This window comes from Oratosquilla oratoria, chromosome 9, assembly GCF_046742065.1.
Source record: "Oratosquilla oratoria isolate Oo_2021 chromosome 9, ASM4674206v1, whole genome shotgun sequence".
NCBI classification, from domain to species: domain Eukaryota; kingdom Metazoa; phylum Arthropoda; class Malacostraca; order Stomatopoda; family Squillidae; genus Oratosquilla; species Oratosquilla oratoria.
In genome coordinates, this window is record NC_134785.1 from 28603831 (window position 1) to 28610484 (window position 6654).

Below are 6654 nucleotides of genomic sequence, written 5' to 3' on the forward strand. Positions count from 1 at the left end.
CGGTAATGTTAGAGACTAACAATTAAAAACTACGTATCTTCTGTTTGGGAAAACATAGTCCATGACTATTTTGGAGTATGTATGTATGTATATATATATATATATATATATATATATATATATATATATATATACATATATATATATATATATATATATATATTTATATATATATGTATGTATGTATGTATGTATGTAGTGTATGTATATGAATCAATCAATCAAATCAGTCATCCTGAGGCCACTCCTGCAAACTTCTCAATCTCGTCTCTCCACCTGTCTTGTCTCCCTCTTCCACGCTTCCCATCTCGCAGCGTCCACATAGTAACACGCTCCATCGCTCATCAGTCGGTCGCATTAACTTACCTGCCCAATTCCTCTTCCTCTCTTTTACAGCCTCCACAATATACGAGTATTTCACTCTAGTCTGCTTTGTCACCCAACTTGTTCTCTCAGTCTCTCAGCGTTACTTTTATCGTTGATCTCGCCATTCTCCTTTGTGCAGTCCTTAGCTTTGTTTCCATTGCCTTCATCGATTTCCAAGTCTCATAATCGTAGACTGTTACTGGTAGAGTGCATCGATTGTAAATTTTACGTTTCAGACATAAAGGTACAAAACCTCTCAGGATTTTATTATACTTACCAAACACTTTCCAACTAATTGCAATACGTCTTTTTATTTCATTATCATGATCTTTGGTTATTTTCACCATCTGCCCTAAATAATAATACTCTTCAACTTCTTCAAGAATCTCACCATCGATTCTAATTTCTTTACTTTAGATTTTCGTGTTGAACATTACTTTGGTTTTACTCTTATTCATTTTAACCTACTTTGAGACTTTCCTTCTTCAGATCGCTCAGCATATTTTGTAAGTTTTCTGCTCTTTCTGAAATAAGAATAATGTCATCCGCAAATCTTAGGTGGTTCAAATATTCGCCATTAATCTTCAAACCTTTCTCTTCTTAAATGAACCTTCTGAATATCTCTTCCAAACAAGCTGTAAATAATTTGAGTGAAATGGTATCACTTTGCCGTACTCCTTTCTCGATCTTGATCTTTTCTGTATCTTTATATAGTCGAATTATAGCAGTACCTTTCGCCAAGATATTTTCTAAAACTCTTACGATCTGTTCGTTTGTACCCTGTTTGCGTAGCGAGTTTAGTATTGCTATATTATGTTCTGCCGAGTCAAAGGCCTTCTTGTAATCTACAAAAGCTAAACAGAAAGGTATATTGTGTTCTGTCGTTTTTTCGATTAGTTGGTTTATTACCTGCAAATGGTCTAGAGTCGAATATCCGCCACTAAAGCCTGCCTGTTCTCTTAGTTGGTTTCCATATAAAACTTGACTTGGTCTATTTGTAAAGATCTTGGAGAATACTTTATATACATTTGATAGCAAGCTAATCAGCCGATAGTTACTAACCTCCTTCTGGTCTCTTGTTTATGAAGCAAAATCGCTATAGCATTGCACCACGCATCGGGAACGCTTTCTTGACGTAAGCACGTGTTGTACAGCTGAGCTAACTTAATATGAACTTCTTTCCCTGCGTCTTTCAACAGATCTATTGGTATACCATCTTCACCAGGTGCTTTTCCTCGTTTCATATCTTTTAGATCAAATTCTACTTTTGTAATCTCTGGTCTACAGATGAATTTATTGACTCAATCACGGTCTTCGAAGAGTAAAGCTCTTGGTAAAATTCTTCATTTTTTTTTTTACCATTCTGTCTCTGCATTTAATGATTTCTCAATTTCTATCTTTCAAACATATCATTTACTGTTTTCCTAAAGCATGTCTTTGCTCGGTCCCTTTAATACTTTCCGAATAGTTTACTATATTTCATCCATGTTTCTCTCTCTTTTCTCTGATCTCTGCCTTTTATTGATAATTTTAGTTCTACTCTTTCTAATTCGTCTCTCTTGATTTTAATCTGCACGGTCCTTCTTTTAATTAGGGCATTTGTAGCTTTGGAGTATATGTTTTCTCTAATACTTTTTGTACTTCCTACTTTCTCTGCCGATTCCCTAATGATATTCACTAAATTCAAATTATATATCAGTAAAGCATTATATTGAGGCTAATAGCCATGCTTACTATGTTTGCAGTTTGCGAACAATTACAACCGAGAGATTCAAATGCTACGGCACTTACACTTGATAGAAACGGGGGGAAATACTGTGGCATGATTATTTGTTTATTTCTTGTTATGTATTGGCTTTTCCTTAGGTGCCAATTAGTTTCCCTGTTCTCCATAGTTACACGGAAGGGTTGAAGGAAACATAGGCTTCCGGCACTGTGTGTATTTCAAACTCTGTTTACATTATGGCGCTCCGGGAAGCGCGCGAATTCAACATTGAACAAAACAGAAACAGAAGGCGCATGTCCCCATTAACCTAAACATTTATTTAATGTGAATACACTACATATTCCTCCCCTCTTATTTTTGATGGGTTTACACAAAATAAAATGTTACATGGTTTCTATTAACCTTTTACTAGGTTTCACTGACCTATTTGACCTCCTCAATAGAGGCTCAGTAGGAACATAAGGTTCATTAACAGATTTGTCAATGTTATGATTAGGAAGTACTTCAGTGGCACCTGCAGGTTGCAAAATGGTATCACTGCCAACACAGTCATTTACAATTTCCTTGTTTCCAACATTACTGCTAATAGTTGGTTTAATAAGTGGATTTTCAACTTGATAATTAAACAGAGAAGATGCAGAAACTGGTGATTTTCCATTTTCAATATTATTATACCTAACTTTCAATTGATCACAATGTCTACGCCAAATTAAATCTCCACTTTCGGTTAACACTTTTACAATATAGTTTCTGACACCTGTAACCTCAATAATAATGCCTGGTAACCAAGTTTCACCTCTAGAATAGTTTTTTGCAAAAACTGCTTGCCCAACTTCAAATCTGCTTTCTACACAATCAAGAGCATTCTTCTTGTTAACAAGCACACTTTCTTCCTCCTTTGTTTTAGTCGTTTTACATATGTCCAGAGGAGATTTAAATTTTCTGTTAAACATCATTTCTGCAGGGCTTTCTTTTGTACCTGAATGAATGGTTCTCCTATTGTTATACAGAAACCTACTAACTCTTGTGTTAATTGATCCACTGTGATATTTTAGCATTCCCTGTTTAAAACTTTTAACATATCTCTTTGCTAATCCATTAGATGCTGGGTGAAAGGGAGCTGGATTGATCAGTTTTATTCCATTCCTTTCATAAAACTCTTTGATATCAGCAGAAACAAAATAAGTAGCATTATCCGAAACAATGACATCAGGAATACCAAAATTAGCAAAGCTTTTTCTTAACAATTCCATAGTATTAGCACTTGTCATGCTTGAAGTATATTGAACATCAATAAACTTAGAATAAGAATCTACTATGATAAAAAAATACTTATTTTCTATTGGTCCACAATAATCAATGTGAATCCTACTCCAAGGCTTACTAGCAAAATTCCACATAAATTTGCTAGAAGAAACTTGATTATTTCTAACACTACATTCATTACAACTCTTTGCAAGGTCTTCAATATCATCAGAAAGCCACAATTCCATTATGACTGGAATGCAGTAGCTCTAACACTTTAGCTCTTAAGGCAGATGGAACAATAACTCTATTTTTAAATAGAACAACACCCTTAAGAATTGATAAATAATTTTTAACATGAGAATATTCTCTACAAACATCCGAGTTGTTAGTCCATCCAAATTTTACCTGAGAAATTAATTTATTCAGTACAGGGTCTGCTTTTATAATTTTCTGTACAACTTCAAAAGAAAAGTTAAAAGCATTAAATTTTTCTATAAGTTTCACATATTCTGGTGGTGTACCTGAATTGATACAATCATCAATAGGTAACCTACTCAAAGCATCAGCAACCACATTGGTTTTACCACTTTTATGAACAAGATCATAGATATATTGTGACAACAGAACAGACCACCGGATTAATCTTGCATTTGAATGTATTGGAATTGCTTTGTTTTTTCCAAATAATCCAAGCAGTGGTTTATGATCCGTTCTCAACTCAAAATTCCTACCTGATAGTATTGAAACTTTGTGACACCAAACACTAATGCTAGCCCTTCCCGGTCCGTCTGTGAGTAATTTTTCTCAGCAGAAGTAAGTTTTTTACTAGCAAATGCAATAGGTTTTTCAACATTATTTTCAACCTGTATCAATACACACCCTACACCTACTGGAGAAGCATCACATTCTAGAATCAATTTTGACTTTCCTGTAAAGCATGATAAGACATTAGATTTACATAAAGAACATAAGAACATAAGAAATAAAGGAGACTGCAAAAGACCATAAGGCCTACACTAGGCAGCTCCGTATCCATCACCACCTGTCGTCCCCATCCATAAAGTTGTCTAATCGTTTTTTAAAACAACTGGTAGTTTCAGCGCTTACTAAAGCTTCTTTAATGACATCATAAGCTACTTGGCTCTGTTTTGACCATAAAAACTTTACATTGTTTTTTGTTAAATCATAGAGTGGTGACAAAATTTCAGAAAACTTAGGGATAAATCTACTATAGTAGGTGACTAATCCAAGAAATGACTGTAGCTCATGCAAGTTTTCTGGTACAGGAGCATCCCGAATAGCTTTAACCTTATTTGGTGATGGAGATAAGCCTTCTCCAGAAATTACATAACCAAGGAAATCAATGACAGTTTTATTAAACTCACATTTTCCCAGATTCAACTGGACATTAGCTTCAGCCAATTTATTCAAAACAAGCTTAACTTTATCACTTTGGTCTTCTCTCGACTTGGCGCATATAAGGATGTCATCTAAATAAACAATTAAACCATCAATATCACTTAATAACTGTGATATGTACCTTTGAAAAATTCCCGGCGCTGATGCCAGTCCAAAAGGTAGTCTTTTGTATTTAAACAATCCCCTTTCAGTTGAGATAACAAGGTATGTCTGGTCTCCTTCAGAAACCTTCATTTGCAAATATGCATTACACAAGTCAAGCTTACAGAACACCTTATTATCTCCAACTGTAGCCAACATTTCATCAAGCTTAGGTAGTGGGTATTTCTCAATATTAATTTGACCATTCAAATGCTTAAAATCAGCACAAATTCTCATTTTTCCTGAATCTTTCAAGACGGGTACAATGGGTGAAGCCCAATCACTATAAGCTACAGGTTCTATGACTTTATTTTCTACAAGCTCCTGTATGGCAATATCAACTAACTCTTTGTGTGCTAAGGGCACTAGCCTTGCTTTGATGAATTTAGGAGTAGCATCTTTTTTCACATATATTCTAGCTTCAACTCCTTTAATAGGTAAATTGTCATTTACTTTATAACTATCCAAAAGTTGTTTAGGATTATCAGAAACATCCATGTCATTTACTGAATTAACTTTCAAAGCTTCATCTAAACCAGTTATATTTATGCCTACTTTGCTCATTAAATCTCTCCCACATAGATCATTACAGTGTGAATCAGTAACAAAAAATACATGATTTGTACTATAGTTATTAAACCTTACTACAAGATCAACTTGACCTTTTACCTTTATTTGATGACCTCCATAAGCAGTCAATTCTTTGGAAGATGGAGTCATTTTAACATTTAGTACTTCTATCCAATTTTCACCTATCAGTGAAACACATGAACCAGAATCTATCTCTAAAGGTATAGATTTATCATTTAACACAAAATTGTACATTTCTGGTTTAACAGATTTTAGACAATTACAAGAAACTTTCAGCAACATGCTTTTATCAACAACATTATTAGCACTACACTGGTGTTCTTCATGCTCTGGTTCCTGTTCAGAAACTGATTTGACGTTTTTATTCTTAAAACTTTTAGAGCTATTTTGCTTGTATGCATCCTTTTGCTTAAATCTACATTTTTTTTTTCTAAATGACCCTGTCGACCACAATAGTGGCATTCCGAGTCTTTAAACCTACAAGCAGAACTTGGATGCAGGAAACCACAATGCTTACACTTTGACACAGTCTTGCTATGCACTTTTTGTACTGTACCTGATGAACTGGGATTACCTGTCTCTCCTTCCCCCATGTGAGCTTTTTCAAGCAACAGAATGCGTTCTAGGAGTGTTGAAGATGTTAATGCTTCTAGTTTCAGGTCTTCAGCAGGTAGATATTTGAAATAGGGTTCATGGTCCACTGCCATAAACAATTGGTCTCTCAGCCTGGCATCAAACATGGTGCCGAAGTTGCAATCCTTTGCCAGTCTCTTCAAGTCTGCATATAGCTCTTTCACAGTTTCTTTTTCAACTTTACGCCTTTGTTGAAACGAACACAAGCTTCGGTGATAGGATGGCTTTGTAATGAAATGGTTTTTCATTAATTCTATCAGCTCATCATATGTCTTTGTAGTTGGCATATCTGGTGCCGTCAAATTCGCTAAAATTCCAAACATTTTGGTGCCTATGGACACAAATAACTGATTCTTCTTCTTGCCAGCATCAGTTATATCCTGTGTGGCTACATGGGCTTCAAACAAAGCCAAGTAGACATCAAAAGGGAGTTCTTCAGGGTTAAACGGCCCAATCTTGTTTGAAGATGCCATCTTTCACCCTGATCTAGCTTCGTGGCTAGAAAACTAAAGGACACGAGGAAATTGTAA